This window comes from Euprymna scolopes, chromosome 24 (assembly GCF_053919585.1).
Source record: "Euprymna scolopes isolate OS-2025 chromosome 24, ASM5391958v1, whole genome shotgun sequence".
In the NCBI taxonomy this organism is placed as follows: domain Eukaryota; kingdom Metazoa; phylum Mollusca; class Cephalopoda; order Sepiida; family Sepiolidae; genus Euprymna; species Euprymna scolopes.
Window position 1 is genome coordinate 91,204,098 of NC_136505.1, and position 12,168 is coordinate 91,216,265.

The following is a 12,168-nucleotide window of genomic DNA, read 5'->3' on the forward strand; positions in this document are numbered from 1 at the left end:
TACTCATATATCATGTTTAATGTTTGTGCAAAATTTCAAAAAATTCCAAGGCGTAGAGAAAAATGTGGACAGACGAACAGACAAGGGTGAATTTACAGGTCCACCCTCCTTTTATCGTCGTACCAATAAAAAAATTGCTCACTTCAGACAAGCCCTGAATGAGAATGGCAAATATTATAAAAAAAATAAATAATTCTAGCAGATATTTTACTTGATCATTTTCCATAATTTTTAGAATTTGTACTAATTTTGACATGACACCTATGTCAGAGTGTTTTTACTAAAATGTATTTAAGTGAAATTGAATTATCTTCTATCATATAAATCACCTATCTGTTTAAATGTATGTATGTTTATATGTCTGCCTAAAACTTTCTCAGCAGCATCAGACCAGGTCGAAAACAGTACCGTCTGAAACAGCGGTGTCTTGGTCAAATAATATGAGAGAATTAGGAAAAAACGGTCATTAATTTCCTATAGAAATAGTCGTTCGCGATGAGGGAGGATAAAAAAAAAAAAAAAAAAAAAATCGCTCCTTTATGACAATTTAGCCAAACACGCACGCGCAAAAAGTTCTTTCTTGAATTAGTTTAAATATTTTTTTAAAAATGACGTAACTTCGTTCACACGATCATAGACCAGTGGTTATAGTGGCAACGTCATTATCTTAAGATTGCACGTTTGAGCCGATATATATATATTTTTTTTCGATTTAAGTTTTAACTTCTAAACAGTTATTTATGCCATTTCTTTTTTGTTCGCTCATTCTTTATTTTGCATCATGTTCGCTGTTTTTTTGTTGTTGTTGTTGTTTTTCCAATTTAAAAAAAAGTTATATTAAAACAGGGTTCTTAAGTCCGCTTATTCTTTATTTTCGATTTTGTTTTGATTTACCCCCCCCACACACACACACCTCATCACACCTGGGCAACGCTGGGTACCCCCGCTAGTACTACATAAGCACTATATGTTTTTAATCACATAGAATACATGCTAAACCAGGGTTTCCCAAAGTGGGCTCCACAGTGAGGTTGAGGGGCTTCACAATTACTTTTTTTAATGAATACCAAATATTTTATATGGAAAAATTAAATTGCGACAGACATTTAATTCTTTATCTTTTTTACTGAAAAGAGATACGATACACAACTACAGGTGTAAAGAGTTTCAGAATGGTTCATGAGAAAAAAATTTTTTTTTAAATTACCAAAGATGCAACAACTTTTGACTTATTAAAAACAAAAAATGATTGTAAACACGAAAATATAGTAAAATCACAAATAGGAAAAACTAATGAACAAGTTAAAAGTTGTATGTTTGTCAGACTTATTTTAGAAATTATCTTGTTAGCACTACATGCAAAACCTTTGCCCTGTTCAGAGACTCCATTGGGAGTTTGGGAAACCTTGTGCTAAACTATTCCCCACTTTTCAAATCAAGTTATGTATGAAAAAAAATGCAAAGAAACTGCAATTTCATAATCGAAATGATCCAATGAAAGAAGGAACAGGCGATTTTGACCAACGTTAAAACCTTACATAGCCTAACATCACAAATTTATTTGAGAAGTCTTATTACCAGACAAGCCAAAAGATCTGAAATATAAAATCAACAGTAGGTTTTTTGATATGACAGGGGCGCATTCAAAAGTAATCTTTCTCGTTTGTATTACTATACACAGATTCGAAAAAGTTGTCAAAAAAAAAAACAAAAAAAAAAAAAAAAAAAACAAATATATAACAAATGTTATCAAAGGCAAGAGAAGTTGCTTTTCTACCTAACTGGATAATTTTTTAGTGTTTTTATTTAATGTAACATGTTTATTCAGGTCGAAAAACATACAGTGTTTCCTGATGTATTAGTAAATTTTAAATGGTGCCGGTAAGTTTGGGAAAATGAGTTAAAAATAAAACTATACAAAAAACTATACAAAAAACTCGCTCAATATATTTTACCACGACATGAGTTTTTAGCAGTATTTTGCATAGTTTTTTTTAATTTTTAACTCATTTTCCCAACTTACCATGTTCAACAGAGACTCCGGTGCCATTTTAAATTTACCAATACATCGGTAAACACTCTTTTTCGAGCTGAATAAATGTGTTACATTAAATAAACACACTAAAAAATTATCAAGTTAGGTAGAAAAGTAACTTATCTTGCCTTTGGTAACATTTATTTGTCATATTTGTTTTTTGACAACTTTTTCGAATCTATGTGTACAGTAATACAAACCCAATGTTTCTGTTTACAGAACAATTATACTTAGTAAAGTATAATTTTTTTTTTTTTTTTTTTACATAGGCATCACCACTTATCAAGGCCCAGAGACCACTCGAGGATAAGGGTTTAGAGTGTACAGTAGCCAATTGGACAATATAGTAATTGTTAGTAATAGAAATTAGGTAAATTTGTAAACTAAGTGGAACAGCTCATCAAGAACTTGTTTACGTTGGACTTGAAGACAACCAGATTGTAGTCAGTTGGATAGCAGGAGAACGGAAGATAGTTCCACAGGCATGCAGTTTTAAGAAAGAAGCTTTTTTCATGGAATCTACATTTAGGTTTAGGCACAGATAAAGTGTGGGGGGAATTATTGATAGTGTTTTCAGCTAGACAGGTGTTTCTTGTGAAAGTTTGGCGAGGGGGACCATAGATTGAAGCTCAGTCGAGCACTTGCCATGAAAATAACGATAAAGCAGAGAAACTCGCGACATCTCTTTAATATTCTTTTATTGAATGCTGTTGGAAGCCTCCGTTATTATTTGAAATTAAATAGATTTTGGTTAGGAACCAATTTTTGAAGATTTTTTTTTTTTTTTTTTTTTTTACACAGTAATCACCACTTATCAAGGCCCGGAAGCCACTCAGGGATAAGGGTTATTGCAAGTACATTACGTTAATGAGGAGATTTGCTGAAATGTTTACTTAAGGGGGCGGTTCATTAGGAATTTGTTAACATTGGACTTGAAGATATCCAAGTTGTAGTCGGGAGGGAAGCAGGCAGACGGAACAGAGTTCCACAGGCGTGCAGTTCTAAGAAAGAAGCTTTGTTCATGGAATCTGCGTTTTGATTTAGGCACAGATATAGAGTGGGGGAAATTTTTCACAGTGGATTCAGCTAGACGGGTGTTTTTCGTGAAAGATTGGCGAGGGGGGACCAGAGATTGGAGTTCAGACGAGCATCTGCCATGGAAATAACGATAAATCAAGGACAGGCTCGCAACGTCTCTTCTGTGGGAGAGAGGTTGCAGGGTAGAGAAAAGGGCATCCCCCACTAAGCCACGAAGTCTATTTTGTACTCTGTCAAGGCAGGATAGGCTGTTTTTAGCAGCTCCTGCCCAGATATGGCAACAGTATTCCATCCTTGGACGTACTTGGCTTTTATATAGATAGAGAATTGCATGTCAGCTGTTTATGACAGTCAGGAATAGGAAGGTGGCTGTGGTTATGTGGGTGTCCCACAAAAATCACTTTCACCTAGGATGTTGGCAAACTTCAAGTGATCTTCCCAAGTACTCTATTTCTTTCTAGAAATGATTCTAACTAGAAAGATATCGGGAGGAGGGGGGGGGGGTACGAATGCCCACGGACGAAACGTCGAGGGTAATAAATAAAACAAAGAATGCAAAGATTGAAAACGTCCATTATAAACAAAAGAGAGAATATCGCCGCAGGTAGTAATGCTATTTAACCTTTGAGAGAGAAAGAGAAAGAACTAAAGGGAGAGAAAAGAAAGTAATTTTGCATTTTGTCTTTTTTTATTCTTTCTTTAAATATTTAAATGATTTGTCAAGCTCACGTTTTCCTAATTAAAGAATCTAAGCAGAGCACAATCGATAACCTAATGGGTCAGTTTTTTTTTTTAGTGTCTATATTATATTGCTGTCTGTCTGTTTGTTCCACTTTTTCTCAGAGACCACTGGGCAGGTCTGCCTGAAACTTTGTATGGACCTTTGTTATGGTAGTGTGCAGCAAACGAAGTATTATTGTATGCACAATTACAGATTAATAAGGATTAGTATTTAATGTAAAAATGAGTACAAATTTAACCATATTTAACCATCTATCTGGCATAAAGCACTCATTCTAAGTCAACAAGCCATAACTTTTGCAAAATGTCTAGTATCTATATGTTTACTATGATACAAAAAGAAACGTTATCTGTTTTTAGTTTTTTCTTTTAAGATTGTAACACTGGGTATGAGGCAGCCAAACCAGCTGCCAACATTCCCCTGCTTTTTATTGAAACCAACCGAGAGCTCTTTTTAGTATTCTCGTTGTTCTCTTAAGTGCAATTGTCTGGATCTTTTTTGTTTTGCACTTGGTTCACCAGGAATATTAGTTAGATAGGACTTCAGGTTCTTCTTCATAAGCCACGTGGCACCTATAATAACTGGTATGATTGATATCCCCTTTAGATTCCAGTTTCATTTCATATCATACATGAGACCTTGATATTTGGTCGGTTTCTCTCTTTCAGCTCTGTTCAGACCTCCATCATTAGGGACACTCACTTCAACGAAGGTTGCAACTCTCTGACTTATTCCATATAAACTATGTCAGGTTTCAGAGCAGCATTTTCAAGGTAGGTAGCTGTAGGGATTACATGGTCGTAATGTATGGTATGTAAGTAATTTCTAACTGTTCTTTCAGGTGTACGTGCGTGTATGTGTGCATATATGTGCATGTGTGTGCACATTCCCTATAGACGCAAAAACGGCTGGGCTGATTTTTTATGAAATTTCACATGAAGGTACATTATGTGCTTCGCAGTTTTCTCAGGTTTTGTATTGGAATGTCTCCAATAAGTATCGATAATCGAAATAATCCGATGAAAGAAGGAACAATCGATTTTGACCAAAGTTAACACCTTACACAGCCTAACATCACAAGTTCATTTGAGAAGTTTTATTACCACACAAGTCGAAAGGTCCAACATATAATATCAACAGTAGGTTCTTTGATATGACAGGGTTGCGTTTGAAATGAATGTTTCTGTTTAGAGCACAGTTGAAGCATGATACTTGACTTTTGCATTTTAAACTTTAATTCAAGCCATTATACAAAAAAATAATTTTATAAAATCAACAATAGGTTCTCTACAGTGCAATGTAGACTACAATGTATTATGAACTAAGTCACTGAGGGAAGGCATGTGACCCCCTCTCCCCCGATGCACCGTGATGGGCCCCCAACTGAAGCGATTAATCGATTCCAATGAAAAATGGGCGATTTAACAGATTTTGATGACAATAAAGATATGAGAAAGATGAGGTACAAAATTGGAGCAAATTTTAATAAATTTATTATATATCGGTTGTATAAGACGACTGCTAAATCACGAAACCATGTTTGTTTAGCCTAGGCTAGAAATTGCCACACCCGGTACCTTATGAAATACTGGTTTTTAAAAATGATTTTTTTTCTTTTTTTTTTTTTAAATTTTAAGGGTCGTCTTATACGCCAAAATGTACGGTATGTTTCATTTGCTGATCATCATTCATACCGGGCAACGTCGGGTCTCCCTGCTAGTTCATTACATACGTGGTTTTTCAGAGGTCAGGTGTTTTGGATCAATTTCAATTTTCATTCAAATGCCTAGCATCGTTAAGGAATCTATTAATTCATTTCCAAAGAATGAAGAACTCATTAAATTTCATGGCAAAAGAGTATGCAATGGTGGTGGTGGTGGTGGGTGGGGGTTGGGTTTGTCTACTATTAAATGTTAAACGAATTACTTGGTCATCCAGGGAAGTTAATTTCATTATTAGTTTATTTAAATAAAAGTAACCGGAAAACCCGGAGGAATTTTTGTGTTGAAGGAGTTTAAAGAATGTTTAAGTTAGGAATGTTATAAGATAGAACATTTGAAAGACATTAAAAAAAATTAAAGATTGGAAATGAAATTACCGGATTATGTAAACAAAAGATTTGTAAATGAGATGAGATACTAAAGGGAAGGGAGGGGGGGGGGCTCGTCTCTTCCCTACAACCAATTTATCACAGAAGAGATGTCCAAAATACTCTTTCTCTGCTTTATCGTTATTTTCATGATAGATACTCGACTGAGCTCCAATCTCTGGTCCTTTCTCTCCCCCCTCCCTGTGAAAAATAAAAATTGACAATATCTCGTTTACCTACAACCACTGTCAACGATTTCCTTTCTCTTTCTGTGTATTCAAAACTAAACAGAGCTTTCATGAACAGAGTTTCTTTCCGAGAACTACCCATCTACGGAACACGATATCACTGGGCTGCTTACCAGCTGACTTTGAAGTAGTCGTTTTCAAGTCCAATTGTAAACAAATTCTTGTTGAAGCGTCCTCTTAATTAAATGCTGTCCAATTATTGTTACCAATCACCACGGTTTTGTATCACCGTCTATCAATTCTTATTCTCGAGTGGCTTCTTGGCTTAGACAAGTGGTGACTCTTTAGCAAAATAAATAAATGAATAAATAAATAGACAGAATTAAGGAAACGACTTTTCAAAGTGAGTTGAAATAGAGTGACGAATTGCAAATGATTGACATATTCGGACACATCTCCTCCGCCTCCCCCTCTCTCTCTCACACAAAGGAAACTCAGTCAGATTCATGACATGCATACAGTGCCGGCAAAAAGAAAGTCCGCAGTTGTAATTTTTTCAAAAACATCAAATTTAAGCTAAATTTAATGTAAAATGTAACTGTTAAAACAACATATACCTCATTTGAGTCGCCTTTTATTCCTCTATAATTTTACCTGTTTATATTTGACTTAATTGAAATATTCTAGTGTTCACGTCAATTTAAAAAAATAACTTCAAATTGAGGAGGAACAAGGAAAGTTTGCAGCAACAAATTCGCTTAAATTATCGCCCCTGAATCAGTTTAAAATATCCACCAACAGGCAACAAAGCATCTCTAATTTTTTTTTTTGTACATAGGCGTCACCACTTATCAAGGCCGATAGGCCACTCAAGGATAAGGGTTAAAGAGTGTACAGTAGTCAAAAGGACAATATAGTAATCGATAGTAATGGAAGTTCAATAAATTTGTTAACTTAAGTGGAACGGCTCATCAGAAACTTGTTCACGTTGGACTTGAAGACAACCATATTATAGACAGCTGGAAGGCAGGAAAACAATTCCACAGGCGTGCAGCTCTAAGAAAGAATCTTTGGTCATGGAATCTATGTTTAGGTTTAGGCACAGATAAAGAGTGGGGAAAATTATTGATAAGGTTTTCAGCTAGTCGAGTGTTTCTTGTGAAAGTTTGGCGAGGGGGGGGACCATAGATTGAAGCTCAGTCGAACACTTTCCAGGAAAATAACGATAAAGCAGAGACAAACTCGCAACATCTCTTCTGTGAGATAGAGGTTACAGCAAAGAGAAAAGGACATCTCCCACCAGGCCACGAAGTCTATTTTGAACCCTATCAAGGCAGGACAAGTCTTTTCTGGCAGCTTCTTCCCATATGTGGCAACAGTATTCCATCCTTGGACGTATCTGGCTCTTATATAGATAGAGAATTGCATCAGCAGTGAGATATCTATTGGATCGATAGAAGGATCCGACCATTTTTCCAGCACCCTTGGCAACAGATTTGATGTACGTATTCCATTTAAGATCAGGAGTAAAGGTCAAGCCCAGAAGCCTGTTAAAACTTGAGGCCTCCTCAAGACCAGAGCCATTCATTTTAATTGATATTGTTCCAGGTTATACAACGTAACATTTAGTCCATATACCACGACTTTCTCTTAGTGATCGTCAGGAGCTCATTAATCTCCACCTTTCTGGTTTATCCAATCAAGAAATCGGCTGCAGATTGAAATGTGATGAGAAAACGGTACGAAAGACTGTGCAAAAGCACCAAAACACCGGCAGTGTTCGTGATGTCCCTAAATCTGGTCGTACTAGAGTTAATTCTAACAGGGAAGACAATGCTATCAAGATTTGCAGCCTAAGAAACAGATTTGAAACGGCTCCCCAAATCCAACAACAGTGCAATCTTATTAAAAAGTGCTCTTTTTACTGTCAAGAACAGATTACAGGAATTTAATTTGCGAGGATATGTTTCAAGATGCAAGCCAATGATTTCTGTAAAGAACAGAAAGCGCCGTTTGGACTTCGTCAGATGCAATGAAAATCATGACTCTTCATATTTGTCAAAAGTGCTTTTTAGCGACAAAAGCAAGTTCAATAGGCAAGGCAGTCAGTACGTCCGTCAGAGGAAAGACAAAGAATTTAATCCTAGGTGTTCAGTTTCAATGCTGCAAGGTGGTGGAGGTTTAGTTTTGGTGTGGAGCATTATTAGTATGTTCCAGGGCCTATAGTTCGCTTGCAAGATCGAATTAATTCGACCAAGTACATTAATGTTGACTACCCTACTTTGGTCGGAATTTGGAGAATAATCCCATCTTCATGCATGATAATACTCCCGTTCACACAGCTGGCAATGTCAAGAGGTTCCTGGAAGAGCATGACATATTGTGTTTGGATTGGCCTGCTCAATCTCCAGACCTCAATCCTATCGAAAACGTATGGCATTACATCAAGCAACAGCTACGCAATGATAAAATTTCAAATTTGGAAGAACTTTGGACAAAAAGAAAAGTGGGATGCCCTTTCCCTGAAGTATTGCTGTAGTCTAATTCAAGGAATTCCCAAAAGATTGTAGGCTGTCAAATTGGAGAAGGGCTATGTTACTAAATATTAACTAGTTCATTGTGTTTCTGCTGTATTTGTGTTGCATTAATGTTCTAAAGTTACATTTAAATAACAATTTTCCATTGTGCAGACTTTTTTTCTCTCCTCAATTTAAAGTTATTTTTTTTAAATTGAGGTGAACACTAGAATAGTTCATTTAAAAGTCAAATATGAACAGTTAAAATTATGGAAGAATACAAGGCTAATCAAATGTTTGTTTAAACAGTTACATTAAATTTAGCTTAAATTTGCAGTTTTTGAAAAAATTACAAGTGCGAACTTTCTTTTTGTCGCCTGTGTATATCCACAGAATAGTGCATCTGACAAATCGATATTTGATTCTAACTAGCCACTCATTTTCAAAAATTATCAGTTATTACTAACGAGTCGACACTTATCAAGGCCTGGAAGCCACTCAATGATAAGAATTAAAGATTGTCAGTTGGATGCCATGAGAGAATTGGAAACCATGGGTGGAATGAGTAAAAAATTAAGACAAATTGATTATTTTAAAAAGACGACTCAACAAGTATTTCTTAGCAATCTGGGTTTCCATAAGACAAATTGAAAACCTGGCCACCTGATGCTGCCGTCACTAGGAAACTTAAAATTGCGAAATTAGGATATCAGAAATGAAATAGTTTTTTAGCAAAAAAAAAAAAAACGAAAAAAAAAAACGAAAAAACGAAAAAAAAAAAAAAAAAAAAACGAAAAAACGAAAAAAAAAAAAAAAAAAACGAAAAAAAAAAAAAGAAAAAAAAATGAAAAGTTACTTTTTTTTCTGCATCTTTTTCAGACAACTTTTACTGAAATCTTTTGCATTTAAGGAAAATTTGAATAAAACAAAGAAAACAGTAACCGAAAAAGGAAGTTGTGACTATATGTTTTTTTTTAAATGGGTTCATCATGAAATTTGTTCATTTGCATGCATGCAGTGTCCCTGCTGTTTTAAAAACATTGGCAATCACGGTTCTCCAAATTGTAGAGCCATAGTAATCTCAGGAAGACAAAGATGGTAATTTCGTGCTGCTTTCCATCTTGATTTGGAGGTGTATCCCCCCCTGGAAGTTAAACGCGTTCCCAGATACCAACCTTGAAATTTTTATCGACTCTGCGCAGTACATACAATATCTAGCCTTCCCAAATGGTCACTCATCTGGTACTGGCCCGGCTCATCGTTGCTTAATTTCAGTGATATGATGAGAACCAGTGTGTCAACGTGATTGTGCTGCATATATATTTGTATGATTTTTTAAAAATCTTTGGAGAAATATTACTTTAATTATTTGTAATTTTTAGTTTTTAAATGGTTTCATCACGAGATTCGTTCATTTGTATGATTTAAAATAAAACTTTTGAGAAATATTATTTATATAGATTTAGGTAATAAATTGTTGGAAAAACAAAATAATGAAATGAACAAAAATTCAGTAAAAATTGTTTGAAAAACAGAAGACGAAAAAATAAAAATAAATAAAAAAGACGGTATTATTTATTTGTTTATTTTTTTGTGTGCCAAAACTATCTAAACGTATTTCGTTTCATATATTCAGATTTCACAATTTTAAGTTTCCAAGTGACGTCAGCATCTGGCGGCTATGTTTTCTATTCAACCTATGAATGCCCAGATTCCCTATTTGTTTACATTAGACTTGAAGACGATCATGCTATAGTTGGTTGGGAAGCACCTTTGTAGCATTTTGTTCCACAAACTGCTCTATTCCAACTTGTGAAATTTTTAAAGGGCCCACTCCAACTCTGACCAACTCACACAGCCTTGAGTTATGTGTGTAAGTCCTGGTGCTTCATCAGCCGCTGATGAGCTTTGAAAGCTATTTTATTATCATAATGTTTGTTGAAGTAAAAGTATATGCAGTGAAAAACGATTTCTTTGATTGGAATTGGACCTGTTCAAAGTAAGAACCAAAATCCGACCTATAACAGGAGGATTCACAATTAGTGTTGCTTGGATTATTTCGATGACTGTTCTCATCTTGAATGTTATTCCGACAACGTTTCAGTCGATGTAACCTCAGATCTTCTTCAGGTGTATCTTGTTTGAACTTGGAAATCTTTCAGTGAAACTTGAAAACTTGCATGGAATTTCAAACAAAACCATTTATTTAATTCACAGAGGTAGCATGCTCTTGTTCTGTCAGCCATGACAGTCCTAAGTAATTCACAACTATTTTTAGCGTTGCCCACAATAAGTATTGAACCTTCAATCTCCAAAACAGTGTCACTTAGAACTGAATTTTACCAAATACTTTATCCACTATGCCACGGGTCTTGGTGAGATTAATTAAAGGATTCCATTCAAAATTTCATGCTGGTTCCAGAGTTCGAAAGAAAGATTTCAGAGTACAATAAGATACACCTAGAGAAGGTTGGAGATTACATCAACTGGGATCTTGATCAGCGTTGCTCTGGATCAATAATATTTAAAATTAAAAGGGGGAGTCAGCTGGACCAGGTTTTATCAGGACAAAAGGGGGGGGTCAGCCATTTTATGTACTCAAGCACCTGGTCTTGCTCAGTCATAAAATACAATTAAATATATTTTAATTCATGTAGATTTTGTATTTATTATAAAAGAATCAATTCTCTACTTAATATTATATTGTACCTAATATATAATAGTGATTTCAAAAGTAAAAAAAGACTTGAGTGTCATCAACTAGAATCAAAACCAAAACGTTTAGCAGCGAATAACACTTAAGATGAGAACAGTAGTTCAAATAACCCAAATAATATGAAGAATTAGACCTGTTCAAATTGCAGGTGCTGGAATTGAACCTGTCAAACTCTGGGCGCTGCAATCAGCAGGAGCTGAAATCGGAATCAAATGTTTAAACTATTAACTCCACTGCTTCCCTGTGAATAAAGGTGTGTAAAGGGACAGGTGTGAAGCTGATAGTTATCAAAGAATTTTGAACTCATGAAAAGATGGCATCTGATTTTCTTCTGGAAACCAATGGAATTAATGATGTCCAACGATACAAAACATTGCCAATCTCCCCCCCCCAGCTTACCCAACCTCTGCAATTTGCCCAGGGCATTTATCTGAAATCTGGACAACATGCCGACATTATTGATATTTGAGATCGTTAATGGCTTTTATCCAATATCACATACACCTGTTTTGCTTGGACACAACAAAGCAAGCATCGAAATCAGACCAGATGAAGGAGAGAGCAAAAGGGAACAAAAAAAAGCTATAGAAAACCAATTCTAAACAGGTCTAGTGTCGGAGTGGATGAAAAAGAGAGACATGCTCATCCATACTCGAGATACAAATATTAAAAAAGAAATTAATAATTAATTGATGCTCAGGCAAAACTCTTTCAGTCAAATGCAAGGAAAGGTAATAATAATCTATGATATAAAAGGGAGTTTCTTTTCATTTTTCTTCAGTCGAAGTTCAGAAATCAAGGAGCCCCACTTCTCGGGTCTAACACTTGATCTCTGCATGAAATA

At 35.3% G+C, this 12,168-nt stretch overlaps 2 protein-coding genes across 24 annotated transcripts in view; one reads left to right on the forward strand and one right to left on the reverse strand.

The window, feature by feature from the left end:
• LOC145246840 (adenosylhomocysteinase-like 1) overlaps positions 1-12,168 on the reverse strand; it is a 736,073-nt gene that overhangs the window by 593,781 nt on the left and 130,124 nt on the right. The window lies entirely within an intron of this gene.
• Positions 1-12,168, forward strand: part of LOC145246842 (uncharacterized) — a 323,121-nt gene that overhangs the window by 275,802 nt on the left and 35,151 nt on the right. For 9 of the 19 annotated variants that reach the window (XR_013863182.1, XR_013863183.1, XR_013863185.1 and 6 more), the window contains one exon: positions 4,484-4,588. The exons of the other annotated variants lie outside the window; for them this stretch is intronic. The gene's annotated coding sequence lies outside the window, so the exon portion shown is untranslated. The remainder of the gene's footprint in view (positions 1-4,483; positions 4,589-12,168) is intronic. 19 annotated transcript variants of the gene reach the window in all.